A 25,778-nucleotide genomic window follows, 5' to 3' on the forward strand; every position below is an offset into this window, starting at 1 on the left:
GAATGTGTGGTTCATTGGTCTTCCCTCAGGCTCCCTGGCAGGCTAAGAGCAGGAGGTGATGTACCAGAACCTCCAAAAGGAGCCCTGTTTATCCAGGCAGAGTCTGCTCTGAAAATGCATGTCTGAGTCTGTAGCTTCCTTCTAGCCCTGCCGAGGCTTCCAAGTCTCTTGCCAACAGATCCCCAGTCCTAGCTACACATGAGTCTCTGGGGCAGGTCTACAGATTATGAAGCCTGGACCCTACCTCCAGAGATTCTGATTAATTTGGGTTGGAGTGGAGCCCCTGTGTCTGTTTAAAAACTCCCCAGGTGATTTTGATCTGCAGCCATGGCTGAGAACCCCTGCAAAGAATTTCATTCCTTCTCATTGCAGAGCTGTTTAAAAACAATCACTGCATGGCATCTAGTGGGGATGTGAACAGGCTTCTGAGATTAGTGGCACAGCGAGTGGTCTCCTCAGCGTTTGTCACCACAGATGGGAAGGCAGTTGTTGTCAAACAGTAGGTCTTCATGCTGGGTACTCTTAAAAAGCAATAAGAGTGGAGGCCAAAGGCCACAAAGATTCACTGAAGTCGCGGCCAGCAGGTCCAGAGTCCTCCAGGGAAGTTCATGGCCTTCTTGAGCACTTTCTAATAAATGAGGAAAAGGGGCCCAGACTGTTTCATTGAACTTCCCAGGGTCACACAGTGAGTTACTAAATCTATCCACTCATCCACCATCCTTCCATCTTCCCATCCATCCATCCATCCTGCATGTATGCATCCCCCTCCCATTCATCCATCCTCCCATCCATTCACCTTCCCATTCTCTCATCTATCCATCTATCCTCCCACTCTCCCATCCCTCCACCCCTTCCATCCATCCTCTCATTTATCTATCCATCCTATCATCCTCCCATCCATCTGTTCATCCATCTACCCACCATCTTCACATCCTCCCTTCCATCCATTTACATATCCTCCCACCTTCCCATCTACCCACACATCCATCCTCCCATATTCCCATCCCTTCATCCATCCTGCATGTATGCATCCCACCCATTCATCCATCCTCCCATCCATTCACCTTCCCATTCTCTCATCTATACATCCATCTATCCATCCTCCCATCCGTCTGTCCATCCATCCACCCATCCATCCTCACATCCTCCCTTCCATCCATCTACATATCCTTCGAACTTCCCATCTACCCATACATCCATCCTCTCACTTATCCATCCATCCATCCATCCATCCTCCCATCCATGCACCCATCCATCCATCCTCCCATCCATCCACCCATCCTCCCATCCATCCACCCATCCATCCATCCATCCACCCACCCATCCATCCATCCATCCATCCATCCTCCCATCCATTCATCCTCCCATCCATCCATCCTCCCATCCATCCGTCCATCTATCCATCCATCCATCCATCCATCCATCCATCCATCCATCCTCCCATCCATCCACCCATCCTCCCATCCATCCATCCTCCCATCCATCCACCCATCCATCCATCCTCCCATCCTCCCATCCACCCATCCATCCATCCATCCATCCATCCATCCATCCATCCTCCCATCCATGCACCCATCCATCCATCCTCGCATTCATCCTCCCATCCTCCCATCCATCCATCCATCCTTCCATCCATCCATCCATCCTCCCATCATTTCATTCATCCATTCATTCAGGCTCAATAAGGATGGACAGCTGCATGGGGTCTTCATGGAGGCCTTAACTTCCAGGAAAGCGGTTGGCTCTGCCTTGTGGCCAAGGAGAGCCGTATGAGCTATTCTAGGAGGGAGAACCTGATAGCTGCTGTGATGGTCTTGGTGGTGCTTCGAGAGACACAGGTGGTGTTCTGGGTAATGATTGCAGAGACAGGGCTCTGAGAAAAAGCTTAGTCAAAGAACAGTCAGGACTAAGGCCAGGGGCAGACAGAGCCCCAGCCCCAGCCCCCACCTGCATGGAGCTCAGAAGCCCATGGGAGCAGGCCCGTGAACCATTAACCACCCACTGCTTCACCTGCATGAGCTGGTCACCACAACCTTGCCTAAAACAGTGCTCAGGACCTGGGGTTCTCTGTGAACATCTCATGCTTGCAGGTAGTGATGTCAGAGCGATGAGGAAGAGGCAGGTAAGAGTGGGCAGGGCAGTGACAGAGGTGCCATAGCAGACATAGTGGACTCGGGGCCTCTGTCGCGAGGAACAGTCTGAGCTGAGTCCCAAATGAGAGGCTGCCTGTGGGGACCCAAGGGAGATTTCTAGGTGGAGGGAACAGTGAGGGAAAGGTGAGGGCATCTTTCTCTCACCCAGGGAAGGGCTCTTGTAGGGATAGATGGGGTGAGAACAGGCCAGAGTTGCCACCCGCCCGGTACTGGGGCCAGCATCCTGCGTCTTTCCTCGCCGGCCCCCCTCCCTGCTCGCTCAGCTCCTGCCTCGCCCCATGCCATCTTCAGATTTCACGAGCACATTTCCGCTCTCAAAGGGCAGTGTTGCGGCCTTCTTCCTGCACAGGGAGATGGTAGCTCTGTGCTCCCCTGCGATTATCTTTTCAATTAAATCCTCAGATGCTGCCAGGCCTGCATTTATAAATTCATAAGAAAAGCCTGCAGACCCGTGGTGGCTGTCTGGGCCCTAATTTGCTCTAAATGACAATTTTAAATGATCTGATGCAGGCCAGGCAGCTGGGCCGTGAAGAGGGAGCAGAGTGAAGATCAGCAGGGGCCCTGCAGAGAGGCTCGCCGCCCCCACCCCATTCTGGGTTTCCGGACTCCTCCCAGAGTGAACTGGCCAGGACCCCGGGGGAGTGGGGAGCTGGGTGCATCCCTCGTACACAGAGTCCAGGTTCTGAGCGAAGGCCAGTCCCAGGAGTGGGGGGGTGTGGAAGAGGAGGGGGGGCCCTGGTGCTGCTGGTTCTGGCTGGCGATTGGGCTCCTGTCTCTGGGCCTGAAAGCCCACCTGCTTTGGAGGTGGTGTCTGCGGAATGCAGCCTTCAGGGTGCCCAGGCGGAGTCACCCACAGCGGGGCAGCCTCTGCACAGGCTTTGCTGGAGTCTCACCACACTGGCCTAGGTCCAAGAGGTCAGAGCACTGTCCCCAGCAGCCCTCCAAGCCCTGTCGCACAGTAGATAAGAACCTGGCCTCCCTCTGGAGAGAGGCCTGGGACCCGACTCAGCGGTATTGTTCCCTGGCGCTTGGCCCCTTACCTCTCTGAGATGGGGTCTGTGGCACAGGAGTGCGTGCTGCCTGCACTGGGGGCTGTGACCACCAGCCTGTGGCCCAGGATGCTTGGGAACGCTCTGCACTGTTTGCTTATGTCCCCGGCACTGCCCTGGGCTGCTGCAGGCACAGAAGGGCCTCAGACCCAAAGAGCTGCGAGGACAGACAGGTCCACAGATGCATCAGGAAAGAGGGAAGGGCCTGGGGCTGGCTGCACAGGGCCACTTTCCCTACCCTCTGTATTTGGGAGGCTTCGGGGCAGGCTTCTAGGAGGAGGCAATGGCTGAGCGGGAGTTCACTGGGTGAGGAATGGCAGAGCAACAGGGCGCCAGGTGAGGTGGGTGGCACGCTCCCTACCTCAGGGGGATGAGGGGATGGCATGGAGTGTCCAGAGAGCCCGGAGCTGGTCAGGGACAGGCACTGCAGACCTGGTGGGTGGTGGAAGAGGGAAAGATCACAAAGGACTGTGGCTTTGACGCTTCAGTGCACAGCAAAGGGCACGGCCACTGCCCTCCAGGAGGGGCCTGGGCAGGCGTGGACAAAGACCGTCTCCCTCCTGCCCCCACCGCACGTTTCTTATACACGCCTCGTTTCTGGGAAGGACACAGGAGGGCAGACTCAAGCTGGAAGGAGTGGGAGGCGGCAGGGGGGCCTGGCCACATCCCGCTGGCCTCAGCCCATTAAGATGGGGCTCCGCTGAGACTGGTCCCGGCTGGAGGGGCCTTAATTGTGTCTGTAATTGACTCCCCACTGTGAGGCTCCCACTCGAGAACCTGGTTTGATGCGGGTGAGGGCGGGATTAGCAGAATAAGGCTGCAGTGGCTGGGATCATGAAGAAGAAATCACACCCTGAGTGGATGGGGCCAAAACGTTCATCATCAAAAAAAATTAGCCCCGGAGAGCACTACTGTCAATTCTACATTTTATTTCATTGATTCCTCTAACAAAAACGGTGTGGAGCCCCTGGCCTGTGGGGTTTTGTATGCTAGACACGGTAGTTTCCTCGGGATGTCGGCCGACCTTCCTTGTGGTCATTGATTATTAATTTTGATGATGTTAAACCATCAAAAGAGGGAATATTCTGAGGAACACAAATGCTAATGACCGAGCATCAGAAACTGCTTCTAGAGCAAACGCCCATCAATAAAACATCCACAAATACATGTTCTCAGAGTTGAATGCAAGGGCTCGGGCGGCAGCGGGGAGCCTGCGGGGTGGGGTGGGAGTGGGGGCATCTGCCCGTGCCAGAGGGGCCGAGAGGAGAGGAGAGGGAAGCTGCATGTTCCCAGGGAGCCCTCAGCCGGGGGGGTGACTCAGGTGCCTACAGGGACCCTGGCAGCTTGGGATTGGGTATAGGGATGCCCATCAGGAGAGCCGACCTCCTTGCAGGGAGTGGCTCCAGAAGAGGGGCTTCTCCCCGGGGGTTGGGAAGGGCTGGCAGATGTGCACTCCAGGCAGGGGCAGCGGGAGCTGCAGACACCAGAGGCAGGATGCCCACGGAACCTTCTAGCAACTTGGCAGGCAGCAGCCTAAAACTCCTGGTGTGGGGATGAGACTGGAAATCTAAGACAGAATCAGGTCATGAAGGTCCCTGAATGCCACACAGAGGCGTGTGTGTCACCTGGAGGCAGTGGCAATGGCTGGGTGGCCTTTGGGGACTAGGACTAGAAGGGCCTTTGGGGAGGGAACACCCCTGGCTGGGAGGCTGTGGCTTGGTGGTGGGGGGGGTGGGAGGGTAGGTGCGGGTCCTGGCACACGGTCAGCAGGGACCCAGAGGCTGATGCATCACTGCTAGGCAGGATTGAAGAGGCCTGGCTCTGGCAGCGTCGTGGGGAGAGGGGTTCCCATGCCCACTTTACCTCCTTCCAGTGCATTCTGTACACGGCAGCCAGGGGCTGTTTTGAAAGCAGCTCATGGGTGATGTCATTAACTGGCTTTCAAAACTTCATCCAGTGGCCTCCGCTGCACCCATCTGAAGCTCCCACTGAAGCTCTGTGCCTTGGCGTGCGCTGAGATGCCCCATGTTTGATCCCTGGTCGGCTGATGGCCTCCCCCTCGGGGCTGGGGCCTTTGTTCACCCCTGAGTCTCCAGGGCCTCCCAGAGCCTGGCACCCGCTCAGTGCTCAGTAGATGGGTGTTGGATGATTTAATGAGTGGATGGATGGATGGATGAATGGATGAATGAATGAATCTGGGAAGAGCCAGCTTTGAAAATGGGTTGGAGGCAGTATCTCCAGAAGTAGAGCAGGCACTGCTGTCCGTGGGCAGAGCCCCCTCTGTGGTCGGCTCCCGTCCGCTCTCCAGCCTCTCATTATGGCCTGCTGGGCTGACAGGCATCTCTCCCTTCAATGTCAGGCAGCTCTTATGCAAATGTCAAAACTCCACTCTTCAGATATTGGACACATCTTTGCCAGGTGAAGACTCTGGGCCAGTCTTAGGGGCCAACGTCCGCAGCATGGTCCCCGGCTACAGGAGGGCATGGGCCAGCAGCAGGCCTGGAGCAGGTGCCACAGAGTCCCCAGCTCTGTGAATTCTGCGTGGGGTGCTGGGTAGGCCCAGTTAGGAAGCCCGGTCTGCAGGGTCACCAAGAAGCTAGCTGTGAACAGAGTCAGCAGACAAGGGGGAGTGTGGATTCACACTCTGGAGAGCCTCATGGAGTGAGACTGGGGCCTGGAAGTTCCAGAAGTCTCCGTCTTTGCTTCCTCGGGCTGCCATAGCAAATGACCGCCAGCTAGGAGCTTAAAGCAGCAGACATTTATCCTTGACAGCGCTGGGAGCCCGAAGCCCGGAACCAAGGGGTCTGCAGGGCCAGGTTCCCCCTGTGGGCTCCTGGGGAGGACCCTCCTGGCTGCCCTACTTCCTGGTGGCCCTGGTAGTCCGTGGCTTACAGACTCCTCCCTTGGGCACTGTCTCTCTTGTCACAGGACTCTCCCTGTATGTCTCTGTCCACATGACTTTCTTGTAAGGACACGCGGCCTTGGACTTGGGGCCCACTCTTCCCACTATGGTGTCATCTTAACTTGGGTACATCTGCAAAGACCCTGTTTCCAGTGCCAGGTGGAAGGCCTTAATCATGCCTTTTAGGGGCACACGATTCCACCCACAACATTCCTTTGGGAAGTGGATCCTTGTAGCTGGAGGTTGGGGGCAGAGGGCGCCGCGGTGCCTGGGGCTGGGCAGGTGCGCAGGCCCCAGCAGGGAGGACCTGGTTGGCAGGCCAAGGAGTGGGGACCATGGGGACCATGGAGAGCTGGTCATGGTGGGAAGACAAGGGCAGATAATGTGCAGGACACCTGCCACAGGCCGAGTGAGAGAGCAAGGAGGAGGTCCAAGCGTGAGGAGGCCTGGATGCCTCTGAGGCCGTCCTGCATGTGGCAGGCTGGGCTGGCCCCACGAGGGCCTAAGCACCCTTCCTGCAGCAGCCACAGGAGTGCCCCAGCTTGGGAGCAGAGCAAGTGGGAGGCTGAGATGGAGCATGGCCAGCCCAGCTGACCCCACTCTTGCCGCTTGTCTCCCAGGGAACCCAGGATCCTGGAGCCCCTTCCCTGTGGCTACAGACACCAAGAGCCATCTCTGAAGAGGAATCAGAACTCTTTGCTGTGTGTGCACCTGCACATGCGCACACATACACTCAACGCATGCTCACGTTCACACACAACACACATTCATACACACACACATATCCATGACCCCTGCTCCCAGCTCTTACTATGCTGCTGTGATTGGGGCCTGGCACAGGCCTTTGGAAGACTGCATGTCTGGTGGCAAAGCCATAGAGCGCGCTCAGCCCAGGCCTCCGTCTTTGGAAGATACCAGTCTGAAGGACACTTGGCTTCTTGGGTCTGGTGCCACTCTCATCCATGTTCTCATTCCTTAGGTTGTGATGAAGGACTCGGGTCTCCAGGGCTGCGGCTGGGGGCTTCCCCTGGCCTCCTGGGAGAGTGAGTGGGCACTGTGGCCCCAAGCGGAAGGAAGATAGGCTGGGGCTGAAGGCTCTCGCTGGTCGACACCTGGGCACTTCCCTCTCATGAGAGCCACAGGCTGGTGGGCTCAGCCATCTGCCAGCCGGTGTGCTCCAGGGAAACGAACCATAGGAGATGGATGGTTGGGAGCTAGCCAACTAGCTAGACAGCAGGGGCCCGGGGAGAGATACAGACGTGGGGAGGTAGATAGACAGACACAGACGGATAGACTGAGGAACTTGGCTCATGCAGTTGCCAGGGTTTGCAAGTTAGGAAGCTGTAGGTTGGCCTGCAGGCTGGCAACTGAGGCGGGAATGGGTGCAGCCCATGACTGACCAGGGTTGACCGGGGAAGAACTTCTCGGGGATGCATCAGTGTTTGCTCTGAAGGCCTTCAAGGGATTGGATGAGGCTCCCTGTGTTATTTGCGGTGGTCTCCTTACAGTCAGCAGCCTGCTGAAGGGCAGCACAGCACAGAAACCCCGCAGCAACACCTGGATGACTGCTTGATGGGATCACTGCGGATTGTAGCCTAGACAGGCTGACACATACAACCTGTCACCTTTCCCTACCGACAAGGGAGACACAGACCTTCTCCTGACGAAAAGCCAAGTAGAAAATGCCCCTGACAAGAACGCACTGGGCCAGCAGCCTCAGAGTCAGCAGGGCAGCCATGCCTCCCGCCAGGAGTCCCCTCTCCAATCACGAGCCCTCCCTGCTGCACCTCTCTAAGCAGGGACGCAGCCTAGCACCTGCTTCGTGCTCTCCCTCTGCTTCTGTTTCCTCCATGGATAGATCATCACTTGACATCCTATCCCATGCCCATTTACCTATTGTCTGAGTCCCTTACTAGGAGGGGCAGGTCTTCCTTAGACAGCTAGGTGTGGGTGTCCATCTTAGTGCAAAGTGGGCTCATAAACTCATACCTGCTGAGCTCCCATGCTGTCCAAGGCGCTCTGATCTTATCAACCTCCTTTATGACACCCCCGGGTCCCAGCTGCTGACACAGCCAGGTTCTGACTTCTCCCGTGCAAGGCCTTGCAGCTGCCAATGACCTCAATTAAAGAGAAACAGCCCAAGGGGTTCTGCCTGGGCTGGGGGGAGGGGGCTCTGTGGGGCTGAGGCTGTGGCAGGGCAGTGCTGTCGATGTGTCTCTTTTGAGTCCTTAGAAAGTTAGATGCAGGGTGTGGCAAAGGGGCAGTGTGCTAAGCAGCCCCTCCAGAGGCTGGGGTCCCGCAACAGACTGCCGGTGATGAGAGCCGTTTGCCCAGTGAGGCAATCTGAGAAAGACGGGGCGTGTAGGGTGCAGTGAATGTGCAGCGAGGTGGGGGTGCAGTGAGGGGGGGCACAGAGCATGTGCAGTGATGTGGAGTGTAGTGGGTGTGCCATGATGTGGGAGTGCAGTGGATATGCAGTGATGTGCAGGGTGCCGTGTGTGCAGTGATGTGGGGATACAGTGGGGGTGCAGTGATGTGGGGATACAGTGGGGGTGCAGTGATGTGGGGGTACAGTGGGGGTGCAGTGATGTGGGTGTGCAGTGGGTGTGCAGTGACACGGGGGGTGCAGTGCATGTGCAGTGATGGGGTGCCGTGGGTGTGCCATGATGTGGGAGTGCAGTGGGTATGCAGGGATGTGCGGGATGCAGTGTGTGTGCAGTGATGTGGGGGTACAGTGGGGGTGCAGTGATGTGGGTGTGCAGTGGGTGTGCAGTGACACGGGGGTGCAGTGCATGTGCAGTGATGGGGTGCCATGGGTGTGCCATGATGTGGGAGTGCAGTGGATATGCAGTGATGTGGGGATACAGTGGGGTGCAGTGATGTGGGTGTGCAATGGGTGTGCAGTGACACGGGGGGTGGAGTGCATGTGCAGTGATGGGGTGCCGTGGGTGTGCCATGATGTGGGAGTGCAGTGGGTATGCAGGAATGTGCGGGATGCAGTGTGTGTGCAGTGATGTGGGGATACAGTGGGGTGCAGTGATGTGCAGGGTGCAGTGTGTGCAGTGACATGGGGGTGCAGTGCATGTGCAGTGATGTGGGGGTGCAGTGGGTGTGCACGGGTGGGTACAGTGCATGTGCAGTGATGTGGGAGTGCAGTGGGTATGAAGTGATGTGGGGGTACAGTGGGGGGCAGTGATCGGGGGAAGCAGTGATGTGGATGTGCAGTGATGTGGAGGTACAGTGGGGGCAGTGATGGGGGTGCAGTTTGTGTGCAGTGATGGGGGTGCAGTTTGTGTGCAGTGATGCGGGAGTGAAGTGGGTGTGCAGTTATGTGGGGGTACAGTGGGGGGAAGTGATGTGGGAGTACAGTAGGTATGCAGTGATGTGGGGGTGCAGTGAATGTGCAGTGTTGGGGGTTCAGTGGGTATGCAGTGATGTGGGGGTACAGTGGGAGACAGTGATGTGGGGGTGCAGTGATGTGGGAGTGCAGTGTTTATGCAGTGATGTGGGATGTGGTGAGTGCAGTGATATGGGGGTGCAGTGGGTGTGCAGTGATGTGGGGGTGCAGTGGGTGTGCCATAATGTGGGGGTGGCAGTGAGTGCAGTAATGGGGTGCAGTGGGTGTGCAGTGATGGGGTGCAGTGGGTATGCTGTGATGTGGGGTTACAGTGGGGGCAGTGATGTGAGGGTGCAGTGGGTGTACAGTGATGGGGTGCAGTGGGTATGCTGTGATGTGGGGTTACAGTGGGGGCAGTGATGTGAGGGTGCAGTTGGTGTGCAGTGATGGGGTGCAGTGGGTATGCTGTGATGTGGGGTTACAGTGGGGGCAGTGATGTGCGGGTGCAGTGGGCATGCTGTGATGTGGGGTTACAGTGGGGGCAGTGATGTGGGGGTGCTGTTGTGGTGCAATGACATGGGAGTGCAGTGGGTGTGCAGTGAGTGGGAGTGCTGTGGGTATGCCATGATGTGGGGGTGGCAGTGAGTGCAGTAATGGGGTGCAGTGGGTGTGCAGTGGGTGTGCAGTGATGTGGGTGCGTGTGTGTGCAGTGATAGGGGTGCAGTGGGTATACAGTGATATGGTAGTGCAGCGTGTGTACAGTGGTGGGGCACAGTGGGCATGCAGTGAGTGGGAGTGCCATGGGTATGCCATGATATGGGGGTGGCAGTGAGTGCAGTAATGGGGTGCAGTGAGTGTACAGTGGGCTGCAGTGGGGGTGCAATGATGTGGGGGTGCAGTGGGTGGGCTGTGATGTGGGGGTGCAATGTGTGTGCAGTGATGTGGGTGCAGTGGGTATGCAGTGATATGGGGGTGCAGTGGGTGTGCAGTGATATGGGGCGAGGGGCAGAAAGAAAGGGTGAAACCCTTAGCCCCTGACGGAGGCTATGGGCAGCCCGGGAGACCCCTCCCCAGGTCGGCCTGACTTGCTCCCCCTCCTCCAGGGCTGTGTTGAAATGTGCTTTCCAGGTGAGACCTCCCACAACCCCTTATTTAAAGTATTACCCCTACCCCACCGCCCCCACTCACGCCTCAGTTGCCTTTCTCTCCACGACTGGACCCCTGCTCAGCCCTGTAATTTGGCTATTCACTGTCCATCACTCTCCCGTGAAGCAGGGGTGGAGTCTTCCATGTTCTCTGCTAAGTCTCCAGAGCTAGGACAGGGCCTGGCACCTGACAGCCCCCAGCGCCTGTTCCTGAATGATTGAGCCACCAGGGCCTCTCCGTGGGGGTGGCCTGCTCTGTCCTGGTCACCACTGTGGCTTCCTGATTGTGGGTGCCAGTTTGATCTTTGGCCAATGAATGAGAGTGCTTGTAAATGGAGAAAGCGGTTTGGGGCTCCTCGCTTTCTGTGATCAATGGGGAGGGGATGGAGTGGGCACATGGCGTGGGGGCTCGGTCCAGGTGAGGTCTCCCCTCCACACAGCTGGGCACTATGGCCCAGAGCACTGAGGCCCAGGTTGGGGGCCCTCGGCTCCATGTTGGCGGGGTGGGGGGGCCTGAGCCACATCGCCCAAAGCCTCCGTGGCCCAGTTTCCCTCTCCTGACTGGTTCTCCTCATTGCTTGGTGTCACCCAGTGAGAATGGCTTTCAAGGGTTCCCCATGAGCCTCTGGCGTCAAAGCCAGAAGGGTTCACAGAAGTCTGATAAGCTGTGTTCCTCACAGCGATGGGCCATTACCAGGAAAGGTTACAGATTAGGGTCGGTGAAGGGACAGAGGCACAAAGGGCAGGGTCAGGAGGAGCCAAGCCCCAGCACCCGGCTCTCCTCACTCTGGGTGGACTTCCGAGGGTACCGTTTCATTCTCTGTTCAATGTGACTACACACAGGACGTGTAGCCAACCAGGGCAGCTCAGCTGAGCCTCGGAGCCTGGGGCTTGCCCTGGCCTCAGTCACACTGGTGTGGCCAACTGTCCACGTGGCTGCCCTGTGCCTCCCACCCTCCAGAGACCAAGCTGAGACCATGTGCCCTAGGCCCCCAGATAAACGGAACTGGTCCAATTCAACAGGACATCCCAAGGCCTCGAGCTCACCTCCCAGAAGCCAATCAAGGGCCAAACCCTTCTTTGCAATGGGCCGAGTTCATACAACCCAGCCCTGCGGCATTAGCCCCTTCTGCACACCACTGCCAGGGTGGGGCTCTGCGCTGGAGCCCCCCGGCCCAGCTGTGCACGCTTGGACTGGCAGGGCTTGGCCCTCTGCTAGGCTCCCCTCATTCCTTGTCTGGGGCCCCACCAACCACGGCAATGTTTGCATCGGGGGGACGTGTCCCTCTTCTCCTCTCTGAGCTCTTGGGACAGGCCCCACGACACCGAGCCCCCGCTCTGCATGGTTCTAGGATGCAGGTGCTCTGCAAGTGTTGTGAGTGCAAACCTCCAGTAGGGTGCAGTGAGCAGTCAGCCTCTCCCTGCCCGACTCATCATTTTAATGAACAGCTACCCAGGTGTGCATGGTGCTGTGTTAGGACTGGGGATGCTGGGAGGCCCAAGACAGAGGCAGCCCTGTCCTCCAGGCACAGTGGCTAGTCTGGCTGCCATTTATTCTACAACATCTGGTGCCAAACGCTGCTGGGAGAAGCTCAGGGTCTGCGGAGGCACCTGCCAGGTGCACTGCAAGGCTGAGCCTGAGCTGAGTCTGACCTGTGAGCTGAACCCTCCTTTGGGCAGGAGCCCCCCTTATGCCAGCTGTGGATGGGCCAGGGTGGGGCTGGAGTGGAGCAGCCATGGCTTCCAGGGGTCTGAAGTGTGGTGGAGTTGTGGCCTTTGCCCTGAAGCAGAGACACATCTGTGACCAGGTGTTGAGCCTGAGAGTCTCTGATGTCACGTGGGCTTTGGAATGACTGCCTCGCCTGGCACTGTGCAGAGAGGATGGATGATGGTGCTTGAGAGAGGCCTGAGGCTCCATTATTTTTACTAGAGATAGACATGGAGACGTGACATTCCCAAACTCTTCCAGCCATTCCTTCCCCTCTGGTACCCACAGAGCCAGTGCAGCAATTCACAGAATACCACCCAGGGGTTGGAGGAACTGGGTGTCAGTCCCTGACCCACTGCTGGTGGGAGACCACGCTCTGAGGCCAGGCAACATGCTGGGAGTGCAGGCTGTGTCCAGAATGGGCACCTCCAAGGGGGCAATGGGAGGGGACCCGGCCCTCACTCTAACCTCAGGCTGTCCTTGGCCTGCACAGAGTGAGGATACAGTTCCACCTGGCACAGTCAAACTGGGGTCATGTGTGCCCTGAGCTGCCACCAGAAGCATGTGCGATATTGCGGTGGTGTGAGTCCACCTGGAGTTGTGGGGGTTCCTGACCCTACAGATGTGTCCCCTCCACCCTCCCTGGGCTCCCCATCTTACCAGGGCCTCAGGCCAGTGCCTCGGAGGCTGGGCTGGGACAGGAGCATGGAGCAGGTGTCCCCACAGCGTGGCTTCCCCGGGCAAGCTTGCAGTCTTGACATTTCATTGAAGAAATGAGTGTTCCCCTTTCTGGATAAACAGGTGGTATGTGGGGTTTTTAGGAAGAAAAATGGAAAAGATAGGCCCGCAGAGGTGACCTGAGAGGTGGCCACATCCTGAGGGGCTTCTCCTCCTAGACCCACCGTCCAGTCCCTTTTCTTTGAAACCAAAAGAGCCCACCTCACTCCCGCTAAGTACCCCTAAGAGGCATTCTAGTGGCCCTGCCTGGACAGTCCTGTGAGCCAAGCCTTGGCCACACATGGCGTCCTCTTTACCCAGCATGCACTTGGGTGGGAGCCACAGTCTTTCCTGAGTGACAGCGCGGCAAGGAGAGGGCTGGGACAGAGCGTCCACAGCCCTGAGAGCAGCAGATGTGCTCCGATGACAGAATGAATAGTCCACTCATTTTGCTTAGCACACAGGGGTCTCCATGGCACAGGGATAGGACAGCCCCGGGAGGGAGGTAGGGCACAAGAAAGACTGCCAGGCAGGGCTGGGCTCGGCCATCAGGGAAGGAAAGAGCTGGGTGGTGGGATTCTGCCTGGAGGGTGGTGGCCTCTAGGTGGAGGTTAGGGAGTGCCCCAGGAAGCTGGGGTGGGATCTGGGGAGATCTGGACACGTGTAGTAGGCATCGGCGGGGAGCATGGGCTCTGGAGAGTTCGGGGATGTGGGGGGGAGCTGAGAGGGACGGTCCTGAATGTGACCTTGACCATTGGTGAGCCAGCGAGGGCCTGCTGAGGCTGTCCCTAAAGGTTTAACTTCGGGCCAACATTCAGGGGCCTCCTGGAGCTCCAGGGAAGGGTCTCCTGAGCCCTGATGTTGGGGAGGGCACTACTGAGAAATATCTGTCCTTGTGGGAACACACCTGGGTGTCCCGGGAGAGAACCAGGGAGATGGGGGATGCTGCCAGAGCAGAGGAGGGTATGCCCAGTAACGAGAGAGAAAGCTGGCAGCGTGACCCACGTCTCGTTGGATGGTTCTGCCTCTCCCCCGTCATCCACGCGATGCTGTTCAGACCTCCGTCCCCGCTGCGGACACACCTGGTAGCTGTGCTAAGCTGGAAAGGCTCCCTCCGAAATTCACACCCATCCGGAACCTCAGAAAAGGACCTTCTTTGGAAGGAGGGGCTTTGCAGATGGAATTAAGGGCAGGTCCTGTTGGGGTAGGGTAGGCCCTAAATCTAATGACTGGTGTCCTAAACAAAGGAGAGACAGTGAGAAGGCCACGTGACGGATGAAGGGGCAGGCCACGTGACGGATGAAGGGGCAGGCCACGTGACAGATGAAGGGCAGGCCACGTGACGGATGAAGGGGCAGGCCACGTGACAGATGAAGGGGCAGACCACGTGACGGATGAAGGGGCAGACCACGTGACGGATGAAGGGCGGGCCACGTGACAGATGAAGGGGCAGACCACGTGACGGATGAAGGGGCAGACCACATGACGGATGAAGGGGCAGGCCACGTGACGGATGAAGGGGCAGGCCATGTGACGGATGAAGGGGCAGACCACGTGACGGATGAAAGGGCAGGCCACGTGACGGATGAAGGGGCAGGCCACGTGACGGATGAAGGGGCAGGCCATGTGATAGATGAAGGGCAGGCCACGTGACGGATGAAGGGCAGGCCACGTGACGGATGAAGTGGGCAGAGTCGAATGAGGCAGCTGCCGAAGAACGCCGGGGATCGCCCGCCGTGGCGGACGCTGGAAGAAAAGCAGGAACAGATTCTCTCCTGGAGCCTTCAGGAAGTGCAGGGTACTGTCAACGCCTCGATTTGGGACTTCTATCTCCTGAACTGAGAGAGACCCCATGCCCACTGCTTCTAAGCCACAGAGTGCAGGGTGCTTCGTTATGGAAGCCCAAGGGACTGAAACCAGCACCCACTATACACCGAGTCCCAGGCCAGCAACGCCCACGCGTCTTCTACTGGACTCAGCACCCCGGGAGGGGGCATTCCTGTGTTTCTGCAACCTTTTGGGAAACTGAGGCCAAAAGAATTAGAGTCCACCGAGGATGGGAGGCTAGGGGAGGGAGAGCATTAGGACCAATAGCTAATGTATGCAGGGCCTCAAACCTAGATGACAGGTTGATAGGTGCAGCAAACCACCGCGGCACAGGCATACCTATGACACGAACCTGCCCACTCTGCACATGTATCCCAGAACTTTAAAAAAAAAATGGAGTCCTTCAGAAAGTAGCTGATCTGAAATTCAAGGGCACACCCCCCAGGCCCAGGCTGAACCGGACCTATAGATGGTATTTTCTGACTTACTTTCTTCGAGCATTTAAGTGTTCTTGCCTTCCTTTGCTCACCTGGTGTTTCCCAGAAAACACAGTGCAATAAAAATCAACATATGACAGGAGGCAGCTTAAAGTGATCCATCCCAGTGCCTGCTAATCTACCCTCAGAAACCTCCCGCAGCCCGCGCCCCGGCGCCGGCAGATCGCCACTGGGTCCGAATGTATTTTCCGAGGTGACTGGTAGGTGCGCTGAGAATGGCGTCTGTCTTCCCACGAAAGGCCACTGTATCTGTCACCCCGATTTCTTCAGCTGCAGAACCGAAGTGGCCTGCTTGCATCCTGTCAAGTTTATCTTCCTCATATTTTATGAATTCCTTTGCCCAGCCGGAGCGGCCCGCTGGGGATCAGAGTGGTTTTCCCGTGGAAGGAACACTGTCCCGGGAAGCCAGCTTTAGCAAGATTTGTGGAACACAGAGGATAGAAAGGGCTTTGGCCAGAAAGTGCTGACTCCAGTGTGGAAATACCAGGAGCATGAGTCCTCTGCACGGGGGAGCTCCGCAAGCTATTCCTCTCCCTTCTAAACTCCTCCATTCTGATCCCAATTTGAAAGGAAAAAATAATATGATCCTCTCTTTAAATTAGAGGACTCTGAGCTGGATGGACATTTATAAATTAAATGACAGCCTGAAGCCATCTTCACAACACACACCGCCTCTTCCACCCAGCCCTCCTCCTCCACCCAGCCCCCCCTCCTCCACCCAGCTCTCCTCCTCCTGCTCCCAGCCCTCCTCCACCCAGCCCTCTTCCTCCACCCAGCCCTCCTCCTCGTCCCAACCCTCCTCCACCCAGCCCTCCTCCTCGTCCCAACCCTCCTCCACCCAGCCCTCCTCCTCCCAGCCCTCCTCCTCCCAGCCCTCCTCCTCCTCCCAGCCCTCCTCCTTCCAGCCCTCCTCCTCCTCCCAGCCCTCCTCCTCCCAGCCCTCCTCCTCCTCCCAGCCCTCCTCCTCCTCCCAGCCCTCCTCCTCCTCCCAGCCCTCCTCCACCCAGCCCTCCTCCTCCTCCCAGCCCTCCTCCACCCAGCCCTCCTCCTCCACCCAGCCCTCCTCCTCCTCCCAGCCCTCCTCCTCCTCCCAGCCCTCCTCCTTCCAGCCCTCCTCCTCCTCCCAGCCCTCCTCCTCCCAGCCCTCCTCCTTCCAGCCCTCCTCCTCCCAGCCCTCCTCCTCCCAGCCCTCCTCCTCCTCCCAGCCCTCCTCCACCCAGCCCTCTTCCTCCACCCAGCCCTCCTCCTCCACCCAGCCCTCCTCCTCCCAGCACCCCTCCTCCACCTAGCCCTCCTCCTCCTCCCAGCCCCCTCCTCCACCCAGCCCTCCTCCTCCACCCATTCCTCCTCCTCCACCCAGCCTGCAGGAGCTGCTTCCTGTGGCCTCTCCCAAAGGTTCTTCTGCTGTTGGGAACAAGCCCCATCCAGTGGGAGACTGTCCCCTCTGCCCCAGAGAGTGATGATGATGTGGAACCTACAGTAGCTTCCCAGGGCTGCCGGAACACATGACCCCAGACCTGACAGCTTCAAACAGCAGAGATGTCTTCTCTCCCAGAAGCCTGGAAGTCGGAAATCACGGTGTCTGCAGGGCCTGCTCCCCATCAAGCCTCCGAAGGAGGATCCCTCTGGCCTCTTCCAGCTTCTGCTGGCACCTGGCGTGCATGCCCCCAGCCTCTGCAGCCTCCCTCCCTTGGCTTCCTCCTTGGAAGGTCATCTTGTCTGTCTCTCGTGAGGACGGGTGCTGGGATTTACAGCCCACTTGGATAATCCATGATATGATCTCATCGTTAGATCTTAACCTCAATTACATCTGCTAAGATCCTTTTTCCAAATAAGGTCATATCTGGAAGTTCCAACTGGGGTGAGGACACATCTTTTGGATGGGTCACTGTTCAACCCTCTACCAGCCTCAGCGGGAAGCCGAGGCATTTGCAGGCTGCCTGTCTATGGGGTGTGCCCAGCCCCAGCGCAGCCCTGTCTCCTGCCTCGAGGGCCAGCCCTGGAGCGCACAGAGTCCTCCCTCCCTGGAGTAACAACATGGCTCGCCCTTCATGTGTGTGTCAGGGGTGGGGGGCCCTGTAGGACCCCTCCCTGCACCGAGAAGCCCACCCAAAGGAGGCCTGCAAAGCCACTGGCATCGAACAGCTACAGAAGCCTCCTCTGGATAATGCATCGAAGTTGTGTCTTCAAGGCTGTCTGTTACATTTCCTCAGCCCACAGTCGCCAGAAGATCCTGAAGTGGGCTGCGTTATCACCATCATGCAGCAGAGGGGTGGCCCCTGGATGAGGCTGTGACTTGCCCGGGATCCCCGTTGGGGAATGGGGCCCAGACTTCCACTTCCCCCTCTGTGTCTGGGCTGCCCTTGGAACCACCTCTAGCATTGACACCTGGGTGGTGGCTTGTTGAGTGCGATGTAAATGGTAAGGAAAAGCATAACATGGAGCTGTTTAAATTCTCTCTCATTTCCTGCAGCAGAGAGACCGCGCTGCGTGCACCTGGCCTCTGCCCTGCCACCGTCTGGGTATGACCAGCCGGCAGGGAGGCCGAGTGCTAATCCCAGCTTCCCCTGGACTTACATAGCGGTGATAGACAGGCCTCTTCCGAGGACCTCAGAGCTGCCTCGGTGGGACTCGGCTCCCCCACCCGCAGCCCCATGCCGCCCAGCCGTCCTCTTCTCTGCATCTCTTTCTCTCAATTAATCCCCAGCAGCTATAGTACCGAGGGTTCTGGCTGTGTGCTCTCTGCGCTTTAATTAGGGGTCAGTGCGAACAGTATTATTTCCCAGGCTTGCCATGATTCTATTAAAATTTTCCTTTGTAGACATCAGGCACAGCCTGATTCTACAAAGGAACAAAGGGAGCAGGAATCCAGGGCAGAGCTGCTCACTCATCAGCAAGTGCTGGGCTTTCTTCCCTGTCACCGCCTCCAGCAGCGTAGCCTGGCGATGGCCAGGAGGTTTCAGCATTTACGGTAATGCACATCTCCCGGCACCTGGACTGTCTGGGAGAGATTCGGAAATTAAGGTGATCTTGGCAGCCAGCAGTGTGGTCATCAGCTAGTGACCAGTCTGCCGTGGTCTCAGGCGAGGGCCAGGCGCCCGTGGTCCAGCAGTCTGCCCTCCCCACTCCAGCCCTTCAGTATGGCTTTTCTGTTTTGCAGCCGCCAAGGCATTGTTTCCAGCCCAGAAAAGCTCAGTGAGGCAGGGAGTAGCAGCCCAGCTGTGCAGCCTGTTGAGAGGGTCCTGCTCTTGGCAAACGGAAGACTCTGAGCTGGGTCAGGGCTGAGATCCTGGGGTCAGCCGCGGTCTCAGGCTGAGGGATGAGGTCAGAGAAGGGGCACTTGTCCCCACGAGCACCGCCTGGCTACTGCATGTGGTGCAGATGCCACTTCTACATGGGCTCGGCAAACCCACTCTTGCTGGTGTAGACCCTGCCCCCTGCAGACCCTCTACCACATTTCCCAGAGCGACTTTCCCAGACCTTCCCTGCCTCTGTCCCTATGTCCTCCTTCCCTTCATCAGGACAGGAATGGCCATCTCACTGTCACATGTGGACATGGAGGCTCCATGAGGTGGAGGGACCCATGAGTGTCTGGGCCGAGATGGGCACGTGTCCGTCACTGGCCATGGCAGACGTGGCCACCCCACCGTGCAGCCATCGAATACATCCTGACTGCTTCCTGGCGCTCCTGGCTTCTGAGCACCTAGATGAGATGAGAGCCTTGCATCTTTAATTAGTTTATAAAGCTGCTTCCTAAATGAGCCCAGCTTAGACACTTAAACTTCTGAGGCAGCTAAGTACCCCTGTGCCATCTGACATGCCCACACTTGCTGGGACTACCATAAATGGTCACTGGCTGCACTGATGCATTCATGCTTTTTCATTCATTCATTCATTCATTCATTCATTCATTCATTCAATCAATGTTCACTAACCATTTAAGGGGCACCTACATGGCCGAAAGTATGCTAAGGCGGGGGATACCTTCATGAATCTGCATTCCAGCTGGCGATATGGGCACTAACCATTAAACGGTTATGCAGACAGCAAAATGGCGGCTGAAATCCCTGCAATGCTAGAGCCAAAAGCTGGCTCCCTGGACCCTCTCATTTGGCCCCTTGCCCTTCTCTCTCTGGTCTCTCCAGGCTCTGGGAGGCAGGAAGCTGGAACGGGTTACCTAGAGTCATGCTCTGTGAGCTCTACCTCCTCCAGAGGCTTCCACCCTTTCAGACGCTGCCGTTTCCGGGCACCCTAAACCGACTTCCTGCGTTGTCCCTGGGGCCTTCTTGAATCCATTTGCCGCTCCCCATGTTGCTTTTTGGGTTCCTCGGCCACTTGACTTCTCGGTCAGTGCTAGTGCCCAGGCAGCATTTACAATTTCAGAGCGTCTCTTGGAGGTGCGAACAAGTCCTCGAGATGTGTCAGTGGTAAATGATCCACATGCCTGTCCCCGGCGCTCCTGGGCCTTGCGGTGTTGTGTGGTGTCTGGATATCTGTGTCTTAAATTGTCCCAGACAGTGTTCTAATGCAGACAAGGTGACAAGCGTCTTGTTTAGGGTTTGGAAATCCCGTCCATGCATGAAAATTGACGCATGTGATTTCTGAATCAAAATAATCGCACATAATTTAGGTAGAGGCTGCATTTCTGATATTCACAGGCAGAGTGTATTTTGCAAAACACAGATGCCTGGCAAACCCTCGTCAACAACCCTGAACATCAGGAAAACACTTGTGAGTCATGGTTCCCATTATCTGGTGTGACTGGGGCTGGGTGAGAGGTTGACCCGGACACAGACAGGGCCCTGGAGCCGCGTGGAGGGGGATTCCAGCAGAGCAGGGTGGCCTGTGTTTAGGTGGATGGTGGATGCCAGGTGGGGTTCTCTGTCTATAAGTGGAAGCTTGAAACAGAAAGCTGGTGGTACATTTCGAGTCTGGAGAGGCTGGTGCTATGTTTCGGGTCTGGAGAGGCTGGTGATACATTTCGGGCCTGGAGAGGCTGGTGCTATGTTTCGGGTCTGGAGAGGCTGGTGGTACATTTCAGGTCTGGAGAGGCTGGTGGTATGTTTTATGTCTGGAGAGGCTGGTGGTATGTTTCGGGTCTGGAGAGGCTGGTGGTACATTTCAGGTCTGGAGAGGCTGGTGGTACATTTCGGGTCTGGAGAGGCTGGTGCTATGTTTCGGGTCTGGAGAGGCTGGTGGTACATTTCGGGTCTGGAGAGGCTGGTGCCATGTTTCGGGTCTGGAGAGGCTGGTGGTACATTTCGGGTCTGGAGAGGCTGGTGCCATGTTTCGGGTCTGGAGAGGCTGGTGGTACATTTCAGGTCTGGAGAGGCTGGTGGTACGTTTCGGGTCTGGAGAGGCTGGTGGTACATTTCAGGTCTGGAGAGGCTGGTGGTACGTTTCGGGTCTGGAGAGGCTGGTGGTACATTTCAGGTCTGGAGAGGCTGGTGCCATGTTTCGGGTTTGGAGAGGCTGGTGGTACATTTCGGGTCTGGAGAGGCTGGTGGTACATTTCGGGTCTGGAGAGGCTGGTGGTACATTTCAGGTCTGGAGAGGCTGGTGGTACATTTCGGGTCTGGAGAGGCTGGTGGTACATTTCAGGTCTGGAGAGGCTGGTGCCATGTTTCGGGTCTGGAGAGGCTGGTGGTACGTTTCGGGTCTGGAGAGGCTAGTGCCATGTTTCGGGTCTGGAGAGGCTGGTGGTACGTTTCGGGTCTGGAGAGGCTGGTGGTACGTTTCGGGTCTGGAGAGGCTGGTGCCATGTTTTGGGTCTGGAGAGGCTGGTGGTACATTTCGGGTCTGGAGAGGCTGGTGCCATGTTTCGGGTTTGGAGAGGCTGGTGGTACATTTCGGGTCTGGAGAGGCTGGTGCCATGTTTCGGGTCTGGAGAGGCTGGTGCCATGTTTCGGGTCTGGAGAGGCTGGTGGTACATTTCAGGTCTGGAGAGGCTGGTGGTACATTTCAGGTCTGGAGAGGCTGGTGGTACGTTTCGGGTCTGGAGAGGCTGGTGGTACATTTCAGGTCTGGAGAGGCTGGTGCCATGTTTCGGGTCTGGAGAGGCTGGTGCCATGTTTCGGGTCTGGAGAGGCTGGTGGTACATTTCGGGTCTGGAGAGGCTGGTGGTACATTTTGGGTCTGGAGAGGCTGGTGGTACATTTCAGGTCTGGAGAGGCTGGTGGTACGTTTCGGGTCTGGACAGGCTGGTGCTATGTTTCAGGTCTGGCAGCAGGAGGAGTCTGATAAAAAGGCCACAAGATCACAGGCCTGAAGATCAACAGGAGGGCCGTGGGCTGAGACCCCCTGGGGTGCCTGGCTGGCTGGGGAGCAGTGCTGGCCTTGCTGCTTTCTGCAGAAGGGCCCAGGGACCTCACCTGGCTTCTGGATGCTCTGAGCGTCGCCTGCCTCTGAGTGGCTTGGGGAGCTCCTTTTTCACCCTCCTCTTGTGGAAAAGATTATCTCCCTTCTGCCTCAGCCTGGGGAGCCCAACCCAGCTCAGGACAGCGGGGGTCCCAACCTGCCTCCCTCTTCGAGGCCTGGTCCTGTGTATGGGGTGAGGCTGTCATGGGCAGGTCCGCCTCGTGGGATGGGCAGAGCTAAGGGCTCCCCCGGATAACAGAGCCCACCCACAGGGAAGTTCTCTGCCCAGGAGGATTTGGTCTTTTAGAGCCTTTGTCATGGGGATGATGCACCCCAGAATTGCCACTGCCAGGGAGGGGGCCTGCCTTGGAGCTTAGAGGCCACCTTTCTTTGAAGGAGGCAGAGGGAGGACCGGCAGGGGTGAGGGTGACAGACCTACAGAGATGACAGACAGACAGACAGACAGCTCCGCAGACATCTCAGTTACCAGTTCCGTGCAGATGCCTCAGTTACCAGTTTCATGCCCTGCCCATCTGGGCCCCAGCGGGGGCGATCTGGTGAAATGGGGCAGATTGTCTGCAGGTGAATCCTGGCCAGTGTGTGTAGTGGCTGTGTCTGCGATGCCATCTCTCTGGCCAGCTGGCGTCTCAGTGCCCGGGGTCATCTCCTTCAAGTGTCCCTGCTGCACCCGTCCCAGGCCTGTTCCTCCCTGGGCTCTGCCCTGCTTCCTTGGTGCCCTGTGCACATGCCTCAGCCCCGAGGCCACCACCTTCTCCCAGGGACGTCCTGACACATGGCAAAGGCTCCACAACAGCTGGTCTTTGTTCTTACCAGCAGCCCAGCGGCTGGTCTTGTCTTCTTCTCTGTCCCTGCCTTGCCGCCCTTCCTGTGGCTTCCTGAAACCTTTCACTGTTTTTTCTTTGCCCTCCCTTGGGATAGAAACCAAATCCACTCCCCGGCCCTCTTGCCATCTCTCTCCTCTCCACTCCTCCAATACTAAGTTGCCTATACCCTGAGCCTCGTTTAAGTCCTCTGAACACAGGGCACTGATTTTCCCTTCCAGGCCTTGGCGCATGCTGTTCCCTTTGCCCTCTCACCCGAGTAACCCATACTCAGCCTCCAGGCCCTCGTAGCTAACCCATCCTCCAGGAGGCCATTTGTGGTACTGGGTGTGCCTGAGGCTGCCCTGGGCTGGGGTACCCCATCCCTGCTTCTGCAGCAGCTGTATGCCCTGTCACGGAGCCCTGGTCTCCCGGACCCTGCGTGAGCACACCCTCTGCAGGCAGGTGCAGCGGCTGCACTTTTCATACTGTCCCAGATGCCCGGGCACCAGCACGCAGCATGGCGTAAGCAGCTGCTCCTTTCAAGCCGCTGACTGAATCCGTGTAGAGGGAACTCCTTAGCTAGGACCTCTCTGGACTGACTGCTTCACATTGACCAGCTGGCTGGCACGTCTCTTGACCTCTCTGAGCTTCTGTGATCTCATTCGTAACAGGAGGCGATAACGGTCAAGGTGGGTGGTTGTGGAGCCTTTACTAAGTCTGCCTGCCCCACGCTGCTGAGCCCGTCTGCGCAGCCACCCACCCACTCCTCTCTTAAGGCAGCTGTGGCTCAATCCCCATTTGTCCAGTAAGTGCAAGGAGCCCTGGGCAGGTGAGGGCTGGCTCAGGCTTCCCTTGGGGTCAGGAGGCATAGGGCTGGCCCAGATGCCACAGCGGCTGTCCAGGACTGTGCTCCCGGCTCTGGGAAGGCGGACAGCAGGGGCTGCCTGGAGAGAGCCCAGCGCAGTGCCCGAGCACCCTGAGCGCTGGCCACAGCCCTTTCCAGCCAGCCATCACCTCTTGGGGGCTGGGCAGGGCAGGGGCTGAAGAACCAGGGCATCTCCCTCCTCCCTTTCTAGCCTATCTTCTGCCTCCAGGTGTGTCCCAGGCTGAGCCCCATGGCAGGGACTTGGGTCCCTCTCAAGTGACAGGTGCACGCTGCTGCTATCAGCAGGCCTGACAGCCTGGCCCTCTCTCCAGAGCAGAGCTGCGTACCTTCTTCGGCCTGTAAATACCTGATTTTTATTTTTACATCTTCCCAGTCCTCCCTGCCCTGCCCAGGCCCTGGTAACTACCATTGTACTCTCTGCTTCTATGGGTGCAGGTCTTTTAGAAGTTGAACCTATGAGATCACGCGGTGTTTGTGTTTCCGTGCGTGGCTTGTTTAACTTAGCACCGTGTCCGCCAGGCCCACCCATCTTGCTGGGAATCACAGGGGTTGTTCTTTCTCTGTAGAGGCTGACTAGGATCCCACGGTGTAGATACACCAGGGGCTCTTTATGCATCAATTCCAGGTGAACACGGGAACGCGGGGATCTCTTCCACGTTCTGATTCTGTTTCCCTTGGTTGTGCACCCTGCACTGGGATTGCTGGATTTCATTAGTTCTTTTTCTAATTTTGAGGAATGTCTGTCCTATTTTCCACAGTGGCTGTAGTTCCGTAAATAATGAACTAGTGAGTCCTTCCCAGCCCCTTGGAGACTGGCTCCTGACAAGCAGACCTGAAGGAAATGGTTTTAAAAATGTAAATGAATGTTTTACTTAATACGGAAGTCGAAACACTTTCTTCATAAAGCAGCTGGGCTTCCGGGAGATGCAGCACCAGGGAGGAAGGAGGCGCCATTTCCTGCGCACCTGCAGAGCATCCGACCCCGGGCAGCCCCAGACTCCTCATTCCCATCTTTCCTTAGGAAAGCAATGTCAGCTACTGCAACATATAAGCCCCCAATATATAATTGCTCAAAGGCAACAGAAGCTCACGTCTCACTCCTTAAAGTCTGAGTGATGCTCCTCAGCAGCAGCCTGTCCTCCAGGCGGTGATTCAAGGACCCAGGCTCCTTCCATCTGGGGCGTGGCCGTGCTCCTGCCTTCTGAGGTCACTGTGCCCATCCAGAATTAAGGAACAAGTGGTGTTTCAAAGTGCCCATCTGTACTGGTAGAGGGGAAAGAGGATGAGAGTCTCCGGTGGGAGGGTTTGGGGCCCAGCCTGGAAGTGGCACATACCATTTCCATGAATGTGACCCTGAATGGACTGACCCAATCTCAGGACTTAAGTTTAGTGGAGTTTAGAAAATGCAATCAGCTGTGGCGGCCCAGAGACGAGACAAGATGGGCTGGGGAATGCCATGTGGTCTCTTGCCAGATTTTCCCTCTGATTCTACAGAAAGGGGAAGAGGTTTGTGGAGGGGCGCAGCAGCTTCCGGAGGCCTGGCTCCTACCAGATCTGCCTGACCCTTGGTGTCATAGCAGCTGCTTGTGACCATGGGTGTCTCTATGGGCACACCCAAGACACAGTCCTGGATCTGCTGGTGGTCACGATTCAACCCTCCAAGCCGTTGCCTTGGGCTTCAGTTTCCCCAGCTGGAGGGTAAGGTGGCTGGACCAGACAACCTCCAGTTGCTGGCTGGCTACCCTGCTGTGCCCTCGCTGAGCTCTGCCCAGGGTGGTCTGAGCTCTTGGCGGTTCATGTGTCTGTTCTGGGAGGGCTGGGCTGCAGCTGGTCAGGGAGAGAACACACCAGGCCATGTCTGGAAAGTGGACACAGTGCCATATAGCAGACACCACTGCTCAGCCCCGATGGCTCTAGCCAGGTGTTTTCAAAACATTCCTTTCATTTTTAAAAACATTCCTTTTTATGATTTTGATAGTAATATATATCCATTGTGTAGACATCAAATGACATGATACCCCCCTCAAAATAAACCAGGAAGTAAAGGCATGTTATCACTGGGACACAAGTCTTTTAATTTCCATCTGGTGCATTATGTTCAGTGCCCAGTTAGAGACAGCAAGACCTACACACACACACACACACACACACACACACACACACACAGAGACATAGACACATACACAGACACACATTCACACGCTCATGTATGGGCAGATGCACAGATGCACGTGAGTGTATTTCCATGGCTGAGATCTTATTCCAGATATAGTTTTGTGACCTGCCCTCTTTGGCATCATTTCCCATATGATGACAGGCTTTGCAGAAGCTGCCCCATGGGTGGTCCATGCCATGAACCTGCAGTGACTGGTCTGG

The 25,778-nt window shown here is 57.0% G+C and overlaps 1 protein-coding gene and 1 long non-coding RNA gene across 11 annotated transcripts in view; one reads left to right on the forward strand and one right to left on the reverse strand.

Moving 5' to 3' along the window:
* The window catches only part of SORCS2 (sortilin related VPS10 domain containing receptor 2), a 575,162-nt gene that overhangs the window by 280,002 nt on the left and 269,382 nt on the right, over window positions 1–25,778 (forward strand). The gene's annotated exons all lie outside the window — the stretch shown is intronic.
* LOC118152366 (uncharacterized) lies at window positions 10,635–14,421 on the reverse strand. The gene is made up of 3 exons (XR_008480320.2): window positions 14,094–14,421; window positions 12,955–13,083; window positions 10,635–12,512 (listed from the first exon to the last, which is right to left on the reverse strand). It is a non-coding gene; the product is annotated as an uncharacterized LOC118152366 (long non-coding RNA).

The sequence above is a fragment of the Callithrix jacchus genome, chromosome 3 (assembly GCF_049354715.1).
Source record: "Callithrix jacchus isolate 240 chromosome 3, calJac240_pri, whole genome shotgun sequence".
Lineage (NCBI taxonomy): Eukaryota > Metazoa > Chordata > Mammalia > Primates > Cebidae > Callithrix > Callithrix jacchus.